Source organism: Vombatus ursinus, unplaced genomic scaffold (assembly GCF_900497805.2).
Source record: "Vombatus ursinus unplaced genomic scaffold, bare-nosed wombat genome assembly UNPS02015129.1, whole genome shotgun sequence".
NCBI lineage: Eukaryota > Metazoa > Chordata > Mammalia > Diprotodontia > Vombatidae > Vombatus > Vombatus ursinus.
The window spans coordinates 2152726-2165271 of record NW_020954907.1 but is presented as its reverse complement, the minus strand read 5'-3'; positions in this window follow the sequence as shown (position 1 = coordinate 2165271).

Below are 12546 nucleotides of genomic sequence, written 5' to 3'. Positions count from 1 at the left end.
ATTTGTTCTGGCTATTGTACTATGCTATGCAAGAGGATGCTTCCTGGTAGTCTTTTCTTGGTACACAATGTTGATAGTGAGCATGAGCACATTGAAAACCTTATAAATGTTTCTTATAAATAAATGATCCATAGAAGGAGTCAGCTGACCCCCTCCCCCATGAATCAAAGGTTGAATTAAGGGAATTATGGGAGTCATATGAAACAAATTGACACCATCTTATAAAATTACTCATTTTGAGACTTAAATTTCATTTTCTTGTAAATTCTACCTGCTTGTTAATCATGGAAACAAAATGACATCTTTTTTCACATCCTGAAAAGCCCACCTGCTCACTCTTCTCACACTCAATTCCCTAAACTCTCCAAAACCCCCTCCCAACTCAGAAAGTCCCTAATCTTTCCTCCAAAGGGCAGCAACCCAGTTCTTCCAGATTCCAAGGCCAGTCTTTAATCACTTCACCATGCTGCTTTTCCACATGATCCATACCCTTCCTAATATGGCACTTAGCACTAAGCATAATGCTTAAGAATTCTTAGCCTGGGAGGCATCATGAATTTGTTTTTAAAAATATGTTTATCCTCTATCTTAATATCATTGCTTTCTTTTGTAATCATATGTATTTTATTTTTTGCATTTGAGAATTTTATTTTGAGAAGAATTCTGAAAGCTTCACCAGACTGCCAAAGAGTTCAATGACACAAAAATAATTATGAACTCCTATTCTAGATGTAGTTGGACCAGGACATAGTATGAAATACTGTTGTTATAATAATTAGATCATTTTAAGCCTCATGGCAATATAATGCCCCCCCAAGTCCATGGAATTTCCTCCTCTACTGCTTTATGGGGGTTATATTCAGGAAGACCTAAATTCATATTTGGCCTCAGAAACTTATTAGCTGCATGACCCTGAGCAAATAACTTAACTCCTTTTGCTTCAGTTTCCTCATCTATAAAGTGGAGTAATAACACCTACATCCTAATATTGTTGTGAGGATCAAATAAGATAATAATTTTAAAGCACTTACCAAAGTACCTGGCACAAAATAGATACTACATAAATGTTAGCCATCATTATTATTATTATTATTATTTATTATTATACTAAATGAAAAACTAGGTATATAATCAAAGTTGCTCCAAGCCCCTAGTTAGAAAAATTCATAACGTTTAGGCAATGGTTTAACTCTCTGCATTAATTTACATTAATAAAGACTTACCTATATGCTAGATTGCCAAACATTGAACTTTTTGGTTTTGAGGCAAAATACAGGTTTCTGTAAATGTTTCAGTGAAAGAGCGGCAGAGGTTATTACCATACAGGTATTGAGGACATTGGGAGAAAGGCAGACCTGTTTTTGGAATTTCACTTGAAAAGGTAGGGTACAACTGGTGGCATAAGTCCAAGTCTCTCATTCTGACATTCCTGTAGGACTAATAATCCTTCCTCACTCATTCCCTTCTCTGCCACAACCTACCCCTCCATTTTTCTTCTTCTACCAACTGCCCCAGAGTCGCTCATTCTTTATAGCCCAATTCTTGGTGTCCCTCCTCTTTTTCTTCTGCTATCAGACCCTCAAAATCTCTCTAGTTCTGGAAACAGCTCCTCATTTTGTACAAGTTCCCTCAATGTGACCTTCACCTAATCAAAATAGTCTTTCTGTGTGATGTCCCTGTAGTTCATCCAATGGTTTTCAAGGATTTTCTAAATTTAGCCTAAAATTTTAGAATGCTTGAAACATGTTCTCATCTGATCTATGTATCAGAATTAAATGGGATAGGATGATGTAACCCCAACCTTACAATATATCATAGATTTAAAGCTGGGAGGGACCTAAGAAGCCATCTCATCCAACTGGTCCCCCTTGATTTTACATATAAACTGAGGCTCAGTGCATTTAAGTGATTTGCACAAGGTTACCCAAGTACTATGTGGCAGAAGTAATATAGTTTTACCAAGCTACTTCTCAATAGGAAGCTGTCTTTTTGCCTGCCATTTTGTATTAATTGATCTTTATCAGGTTTCTAATCCACAAAGACCTTAAGATCTTTTACAAATAAGTTATTGGCTAGCCATCTCTCATCTGTCTTGTATATTGGAAGGTAATTTCTCTAGTCTAGATAATACCAAAAAGGAATTTCCATTGTAACCTACCTGGCAAGTAGGCACCCATCTTGCAGCAGCTCATTATAACTTTGCACAGCTCTCATTGTTTGGGAGTTTTTTGGAATGTCAAGACAAATTTAGTTTCTTTTCAGCTTTTACTCACTGCACCTGGTTCTGTCCTCTGGGGAAAAACAGAATGAATCTAATTCCTTTTCCATGAGACAGCCCTTCAGACACCTGAAGAAAGTTATTGTGTTGTCATACCACATTGCCACCCCAGGCCCTTCATCTCCAACTAACATCTGCAGTTCATTCAACTGTTGATCTCAGTCTCCCTATCTGTACAATGGGGATAATAATAGCACCTACCTCTGAGGCTTGTTGTAAGGTTCAAATTAATTCATATTTAGCACAAGAGGCACAAAAGAAATGTTTGTTTCCTTGTATCCTGTACTTTCCAGAAAAATGGTCTGAAACAGGTTAATGCAGCTGACATAGGTCTATGCCATTCACTCCACGTTAGAAGGAGTAGATTCTCCCTCTTAGTATATAACGCTGCCTCTGATGTTTCTTCTGTGGCTACGATATACCATTGTTCCTGACATCATGATACAAAAAGGATACAGGAAAGGAAGAAGCCCAGGCAACACTTCTAAAAAAATAACAGCACACAGGGATCACAAGGTTACTGGCATCAACAGACAGCATGCTATAGTGGGAAGTGCACTGAACTTGGCGTCTGAAGAGCTGGATACCATTCAGAGCTTTGCCACTTACTAACTGTGTGACCTTGATTGGGCAAGTCACCTCAACTCTCTGAGACTCAGTTTCCTCATCAGAAAAAGGGAGGGGTAAAAATGCCTGCACCACTTTCTTCACAGAGCTGTTGTGAGAAGGAAACCTTAAAGTGCCAAGATCAACATTTAACAAATACATCTTCTAAGACAGGAATCACATGGATGTGTAAGCTATGTGTTAATGTTACCATGTTTTTCTTTGATGATTGTCAGCTTCTGAGATTTGTACATGTTTCAGTGAACTAAGCTGAGAAAGATATTCAGTCATCTAATCAAGATGGAGCCTTCCACAATGCATTCCCATTGTTTTTCTTAAAATGTATTGATGTTCCATGCAACACTATATTTATTTCTAAGTTTATTATGAGGTAAAAGGGGTGAAACTCTTTGCAGCAAATTTCTATGATAAAGGTCTGATAGGCAAAATATATAGGAAATTGAAATAAATATATAAGAACATGAGCCATTCCCTGATAAATCAATGATCAAAGATTATGAATAGGTGGTTCTCAAAAAAGAAAGGCAGGCTATCAATAAACAAGTGAAATGATGCCCCAAATCAAAGGTATGAAACACACAGTCTCATATTGTGCAAACAACACTATGAAATGGGACCAGAATCAGATAAAAATGTAACTGGGAAATATTTTTAAAAGTAAATTAAAATATAATAAAACATAGATAATTTTACTATGTGAGTTTTAAGTCAATAAGTGGCGATCCTCACGTACAGTTTAATGGCATCTGTTTCTATTTGAGTTTCACACCATTGCTCCAATTAATAGTGAATTGTCAATTGTCAATATTTATGAAGTACCTACTATGTGCCAGGCACTGTGCTAAGCACTGGAGAGGTCTGTCCAAAAAAAAAAAAGGCAAAAGACAGCCCCTGCCTCGGTCTAATGAATTAATCTAATCTAATGAATTACTAAGGAGGGTAAACATTTAAACAACTCTAAGGTTCTGGCTCACACCTCTTAGATTGACAAAGATGACCAAAACGGAAAATGTCAATTGATGGAGGAGCAGTGGAACTTGAGATGCAGTAATGAGCTCTTAGTAGAGCCAACCATTCCATTCCAACAATTCTGGAAAGTGCTTTGGAACAAAACCAAGAGTCACTACACTGTGCAAATGTTTTCACCCAACGATAGCACTAGTAGGCCTATTTCCCCCCCAAAACATCAAAAGCAGGGAAAGGATCCAAATGCCCCAAAATATTTATAACATCACTTTTTGTCTTAACAAACTACAAATACAATGGATACCCATCAATTGATGAGTGACTGAACAAATTGTGATGTATATACCATGTATATTATTATGCCTCAAGAAATGATGAATCTAGGAAGGTTTGTATGAACTCATGCAGAAGAAAGTGAATAGAACAAGGAGAACAATTTTTACAAATGGATACCACAACATTGAAAAGGAATACAACTGTGAAAGAGCATCAATGAAGTGATCATTTAGGCCTGCCTAAAACTAATCACAAAGTATACTTTCCACCTCTTGGCAGAGAGATGATCTACTGCAACTACAGAATGAGACTTACACTTTCAGACATGACCAGTCTGTGACTGTTTGATTATATTTATATGTTACCAGAGAGAACTTTAATGGGAGAAGAGGAAGGGACAGAAGGATGGGAAGCAGCAAATGATAATGATACCAAAAGAAAAAGAATGACAGTGAAACATTTTAAAAATCCAAAGAAGAAAACAGAAGGAGCTTCAGACAGGAAAACCAAGAAGCAGGGCAGTGTGAGACCTTTTGCCTTAAATTTAATATTTACTTTTTAAAAAACAAGTTGTACATAATACAATCCATAATTTGTTGATATTTTTCAAGTTCATAATAATTTGTAAAAAAATATAGAAACATAAGCTATTATCAGTACAGTTGGGAAATTATATCTCATTAGCTGTTTGGGAGGAGAGGATTGATATACCATAGGGTCATAGAATGAGGATTGGCCTCCATATCAAGAGATAAGTTGATTTGAATTCTACTTCTAATATTTGCTAGTTGGCTAACCATGAGCAAGCCACTTATCCTATCAGTCTTGTTGTTATCATCTATAAAATAAGAATATAATAATAATTATACTAATCACTAAGAACTACTGTGAGGTTCAATTGAGAAAATATGTGTCAGAAGTGTCAAACTCAATAATCTCAAAACTCTCCAGTGTGGTCAGAACCACACTAAAATGTAAGTGTGATATGTTTATCAACATGAATGAAATTACAATACTACCTAGACAATGTTAATTTGTGATTTTCTAAGCCAGTATGTGGTCGGCAGAGATCCATTTCTATTTGAGTTTGACATCACTGATATGTGATGGGTTAACAGGGGATCTCTCCCAAACTATTTGATGAGCTTACAAGATAGGATGGTGAGCTTTTGTTTGCGACTTTTGAAAGCATTCCCCTGTGGAGGGTATAGGCATGTGCAATGGCTCTTTGTTGAGAGGATTAAAGCTATTTTCTGAAAAAAATCTTAGTCACTGGAGTTATCCCCAATAAGAAGTGATGGGTTTGAAGCCTCCATTCTCCAGAAGGAAGGATGTCAATGATGGGGGATGCCACTGAGATGAACTGATTTGCTTAGACTCAGGAGGACAGACTCCTCTCTAGGGAGGAGCTAACTTTCATAATGGGGCAACTAGGTGGTGCAGTGATGCCACAGAGTGCCAGGCCTAAATTGAGAAAGACTCATCTTTATGAATTCAAATTTGGCCTGAGACACTTAGTAACTATGTAACTGTGGGCAAGTCACTCCACCCCATTTGCCTCAGTTTCCTCATCTATAAAATGAACTGGAGAAGGAAGTGGCAAACTATTCCAATGTCATTGCTGAGAAAACCCCAAATGGGGTCATGAAGAGTTGGACATGACTAAAATGACTGAATAACAACATGTTCCATAACAGCCTACCTATAAAATAGAGTGATTGCTACCCCTGCTTTCTTTGCCTCAGCTGAAGCATAGCAGAATCTGCTCCAGCTCCTTACCTTTACTATGCGTTTATCTCTCTGCTTCAAATTTCTTGTAGACAACATACTGTAAGATTCTGGTATTTAATGCATTCTGCCATCCACTTCTGTTTTATGGGTGAGTTCATCCCCTTAACATTTATAGTTATGACAATTGTGTATTGCTCTACATGCTATTTTCCCCTTGTTTATCCCCCACACTTATTGGAAAGAAGTTTTCTAAGCACTGAACCCTAGCAGATAGGAGCCAAGGAGACCAGTGGGTGTCCTAAAGAGATGAAACCCAGAAGCTGGAAGTAGAAACAAGACATAATACCATAGACCAAAAGACTGACCATACGAGACTTCAGAGATCCACACCCTACCTAGCCATATTCACATACCAAAGAGTCCATGCTTTACAGAGACTGTAACCCAAACAGGATTGGGCCTAATGAAATCTGTACAATGGCATTATGAGAAGACAATGGCTACCCTTCAGTATGAGAGGAAAGAGTTACCCTGCATACACATGAAAGAAACCCTGGTTCTCCAATTTTAATAAAAGACAAATCAAAAAGTAAAAGAACAATAAAACAATTGGTATATAAATATATATCTCATAGAAATACATATTTATATATGACATATATTTTTATTTATATATAATGTTTCTATTTATTTATATTTAGATATGGCATTTTATATGGCATATGTAAATATACATTCAATCTACTTTTCTATACATTTATTCCAATTACATATAATTAAATACATACCAATTATACATAAATATAATTGATTTATAATTGGTTCCCTCTGTAGTCAATCCTCTAGAATTTATGCACTCAAAAACTTGATTCTAAGTAGGGGTCCATTGGCTTTACCAGATAGTCCAAGGGGTCTGTGACACAAAAAGGTGAAGAACCCCTCCTTTAAGCAACTCCTCAACTGATTCAAGTTCTTCACTTTCCCCTCTACTCTCTCCAGTCCCTCCCCCTAGTCCTATGACTCAGTGACCTCTAAGGGCCCTTCTTGTTTTAGAACCATGATACTAAGATCCCATGAACTCTCTCAGGTCTCCTGAAAAGAGACCAAGGGAAAGTTGGCTACTTCTGCATTTGTCAGCCTTGCTAGAGCCAAGCCTCTGGACTTCAAAGGCATCCCACATGCATCATTACTTGTCAGAAGGGCAAATGCTAATCTGGATGTGAAGGAAAATTGTGAAGCATTACAATATTAAATGGAGTAAACTGGGAAGGTATAAAATCTAATGTTGGAGACCTTGAAAAAGCTTCACGTACAATCAGAACAAATTGTAGCAACAGAAATGCAGAAAGAGATAAATGGAAACTAACACTGTGGACACAGCCCTTCCCAGTGAGAGGCAGTTCTACTGTCCATTGAAGAACCCAATGAGGATTATAGCATCAGATATAGTGATTTTAAGGATTGTGACAAATATTTGCCTCTGGTGAATAATCAATTCCTCCCTGAAATAATAGGTGTGGATGAAATTGACGCAAGTTAGAGAACTCCTTATACTAATGGAATTTGTGGAACTTGACAGTTTTGACAAGTTGGCATAAATCAAAATACAGATGTGAATTTTTGAAAATTAGCAAGCAATCAAAGGCAGCTTGGTTGCCCAGTGGATAGAGAGCTGAATCTGGAGTCAGGAAAACTTGTGTTCAAATTATGCTTCAGGAACTTCCCAGCTGTGTGACTTTGGGCAGGTCATTAGCCCATTTTCCTCATTTATAATAAGAGGATAGCAATAGCCCCTATCTCCTAGAGTTGTTGTGAGGACACATGAAATAATTTATGTAAATCACTTTGGAAACCTTAAATTTCTATATAAATGCTAGCTATTACATAAACACACGAAGTGCATATGTATCATGTTATGTATAATGCTGGCTATATTATTATTGTCTTCCAAAACCATTAAGATAAGCTAGGAAGCTCGTTTCAGTGTCTCTTCACATACCTCAACCCCTGCCATCAACCTGCAAATGTGAACCATCCTTCTTATCCCTGTCAAAGGTTAAAAGCACCTGACAAAATCCACTTGCTCCAACACACAAAAGAATCTCACTAAATTGTCCTATCATGTATAGATTCAATATTTACTCAACTTGCCTCCTACCAAGCCAACCATACATCAAAATGACACCCAGGAGACTAAATGTGTGCCCCAAAACTGCTGAATTTAATTTTTATGGTACTAAAACTTAATTGGGGGAAAAGAAATAAATATTGAAGTGGTGACAGAGTCAGGATTGAAAGTCTAAGTCTCTCTAGACTGACAAGTGAAATGTTAAGGGTGAGCTAGCCATCTTACTCACACTGCTAAGTTGGGCTTTTCTTGAGAAAAAAATGAAAAAGGATCCAGTCGTATGCCCAGATTGTATTACACCAAGATAGAATGAAGGAGGGAAACTAAGACGATGAATAAGTTTATCTGAATAATTTATTGAGTGAATAAGTTCACTCAAGTTTATCTTTTTCTTTTTATTGGAGAAGTGGGGGACTAGGTGACAAAGTAAATAGAGTGTGGGCCTAGATAGAGAAAGACCTAGGTTCAAATCAGGCCTCAGATACTTTCTAACAATGTTAGCCAAGCCTAGTCACTTAACCTCTATTTTCCTCAGTTTCCTCAACTACAAAATAAGGATAATAATGGCACCCATCTTCTCATCTAGGGCTGGTGCAAGCATCAAATGAGATAATATTTGTAAAGCTCTTAGCAAAGTGTCTGGTACATAGTAGGTGCTTAATAAATGCTTATTTCCTTCCTTCTAGCTATGAGTATAGAATACTGCGAACTCTATTGAATTCAGTCTCTGTGTCAGTAGTTTTTTGCTTAACAGTTTGTTTTTCAATGTTGGAGAAGAAAGTGGAAAAGGAGAGAAATACGCAAAAATTATTCTATTAAAACAAAGGTATAAAAATCTTTTAAAAATATAAATGAATTTCACTCAAGTTACCTGCATGGACTCCAGGACAGATCCTTTTGGGTATGAGCCATTCAAAATGCAGATTCTACAACTGACCAACACTGCCACTTGCCAGTCCAAAGCTGGGCAGCTGGGCCATCTCAGATGTTTTATGTGTCTTGACTTCCTTTGGACTCTATTTGGGCCTATTTTGGAGGGCAGAGCTAGGCACAATGGATAGAAGTTGAAAAGAGACAGATTGTAACTTTTTACTCAAAGAAAGAACTTTTTACTCAAAGCTGTCCAAGAGTAATGGGCTGCCTCAGGAGACAATGACCATCCAAGTCATTGGTGGGATATTCGGCCTCAAGTGGACGTTGAATAGCCGCTCATCAATGATGCCGAAACACGGTTCTTCTTTTTAGTATAGGTTGGCCTAAATGGTTCCTAAGATCCTTTACCGGTTGCACAACCCTAAAAGTCTATGAGTTAGGAAATTAATGTGGATTGATTTTACATTTTTTAATTGATTTCTTGACACGGGAGGATTTCTTTTAGTCCTCTCCCGCTGTCATTGCACTGCCCTCAGAGGAGGCCTGGGAAGTTTACAGCTTAGATCCTTAATATTTCTAAAGAGCTCAAAGAACGTTATTGATATCATTTCCTTCATTCTTATATCATCTCTCTGAAGTGTCATTAGCCCTGGAGAGAAAGATGCATGGACATATGATGAAGACAGCTAGGTGACCCAGTAGATGGAGTCCTGGGCTTGAAGTCAAAAAGATCTGAGTTCAAATCCAGTCTATGACACTTACAAGTGTGACCCTGGGAAAGTCACTTAACCTCTGTTTGCCTTGATTTCTCATCTGTAAAATGGGGAAAATAATAGTACTTACCTCCTAGGAATGATGTGAGGATCAAATAAGATTATGATTTTAAAGTGCATAGCACTGTGCCTAGCACATGGCAAGCAATACAGAAATGTTAGCTATGATGATGATGTGGTCAGCTAGGTGTGGAAATGGATAGAGCACTTGGCTTGGAATCAGGAAGACTCACCTTCCTAAGTTCAAATCCAGCCTCAAACACTTACTAGCTGTGTGACGCTAGGCAAGCCACTTAATCCTATTTCCCTGAATTTCCTCATCTGCAAAATGAGCTAAAGAAGGAAATGGCAAACCGCTTTACAATCTCTGCCAAGGAAACACCAAATGGGCTCACGAAGACTCACACGTGACTGATGATGATGATGATGATGATGATGATGATGATATTTTTGATATGATGATGATGATGAAACATTCTCCTAAGGCCACACACTGAGCTGCAGGCTGTCTTCTCTACAAAGTGAAATGGGGATCTTCAGGAGTTTTCTTCTCTTCCCTACACAGTTACCTACTTTGAGCCCCTGTGCTGGCCAACACATACCTGTGTGTGCTGAGAGGCAGGGACGTTAGCCTGGTTCCCATGTTGAGGATTTCTGTAGGTAGCAAGGTAAAGCATAGAGGGTATAGATTTGTGCCTTCTATTCACCAGGCTGCATGGAGACACCAGGCCCACACTGTGTCCACACCTGTGCATATATTACATAAACTGCTTCTTATATTGTGACTATAGAATGTGGTAGGTTGGTAGAAGACACTTCTTTAGAGCAGATCATTGCAGTTCTGAGGAGGCGGTCTATCTGGGGACTCTCCCCCCGATTGTATTGCCCTGTGTGTGTCCCTGTAGAGAGGGTGATGCTTTGGACTACTCTATAAAGCGTCTGAGGACTTAGTCACAGAAAGCACCAAAGGCTGGAGCAGTGATAACTTTATGTCACAAGGTCTGTGCTAACTGTGCCATTGATCACACCTTCAGATGCCAACTTTATTCTAGTCTAGGACATACCTGGAAGGTCAGAGATCCCTGGAGTCAGGCTTAGAACAGGAGCCAGGTGGCTTCAGAACATTAAGGCAAAGGGTAAGGAGCACAGCAAGGGGGTTTTATTGTTGTACTGCTAAAAGATCTGGCTTCAAGATCCTGCCTCTGTGTGACCCAGGGCAAGTGACTGTACCTCTCTAGGCCTCAGTTTCCTTAGCTGTAAAATGAGGGAGCTGGACAGGACAGCCTTTGAGGTCCCTCCCAGCTCCAGCTCTGTGATCTTATGACCTTCTCAGAAAGAGGAGAGGATGCATTTTTCATGGCATACAAATGTGTCACAAGGATTTTACAAAAGTAACAGCTGTCTATGCAGATACATGCCAAACTTGCATCCCTACCTTTGACCTCTCCCAAGAGAACCAGACCTGGACACCCACCATGTCTAAAACCCAGGTCATTATTTTCTTCTTCATGTCAAACTAGCTAAGCCTTTCAACTTCTCTATTTCCTTCAGTAGAATGACTATCACAGTTGCTCTTGTAACTCATGGCCCAGAACTCCAGCCTTCTCCCTTCTTGCTCTGGGCATACAAAAAGGAAGTCCAATTATAAAGGCTGAGTGAAAGAACCATTTTCACTTTTGATTATTGTCCCCTCCTGAGATTCACTCTGATAAAATATTTAAATTGGATTATGTATAGTGAGTGTCTAGTCTCCCTAAATGAGGGTAACAGGATCCTGATAACAGCTCTCATACCAGCACTCAGGGTAAAATATTCACATGGTTAGAGGACATTTCACTCCACATAAAATGAAAAAGATGCAATGAGTAGATAAAGAAAATATAAAACACACTAACAATGGTTTCCTTGCAATCAGACTAAACTTGAGGCTGTCATTGGCACAATACTTGGACAGTGATTTTCAGGTCTGCTACAGAGTCCCTTCCAGGCCTATAGTGCACTTTGGATTTCCCTCAGAAGACAAATACACTTTGGGGCAGCTGAATAAGCAACACCCTAATATGATTATTAGTTCTTCTTCTTACACCTTAGAGACCCATGCAGACATTAAGCCTCATAGTAATACTTTAAGGGCTTGAGCTGTCCAGGAAGGGAAACACTTTTAGGAAAAGCTAAATAATGACAGCTTTTCCCCATGCGGACTGTGCTGCCTGGGTATTTCACCAGAATATCACATTTGGATCAGGGTGAGGGTGGAGATAGCTTTGTTCTCCAGGTGGAGGAGTCATATTTGTGTTTATCTTCTTTCTCTCAGAAGCATGGTACTAAGTAAATCAAAATCCATACCCTACCCCTCAGCTCATAGAGCAGGAAGCGGTATAGGAATGTTGGCCTTGAACTCTTCTCTGGGTCCCAAGCAAGAAAATGTCTACTTCAGCCAGGTGCTCCTGGAGGAATTCTATTATTACCCTTGTGGTTCATAGGCCTGGGAATAATGGTTTTCAGGAACTTTCCTCTTGGGCTAAATAGGCAAGAAAGCTTTTGGCTAGCCCATGCCTTTTCTACATGCTTCTAACAGAGATAGCCATTCCTAGTGCTGGGGAATAGGTGTGTCCTCCCCACTGCAAGAGTGCACAGCTCCACTCTGGTGAATATTAGCCTGTCTTCTGAGCAGGGAAAGAAAAAAATAATTCAACAAGGTGAATGGGTCCAGAGGCTTCCTTTCATAGAACCTCACAAATGGATAGCTCCCATGACAAGAAGTCATTCTTCTGAATCCTTGCTAGAGGACAGCCCTTGCAGCTGAAAGCCAATGAAGGGTAATGAAGAAACATCTGTGCCTTCTCAACAAGGAGTCACTAGGCATGAATATCCTCCCCAACTAGTGGTCCTTT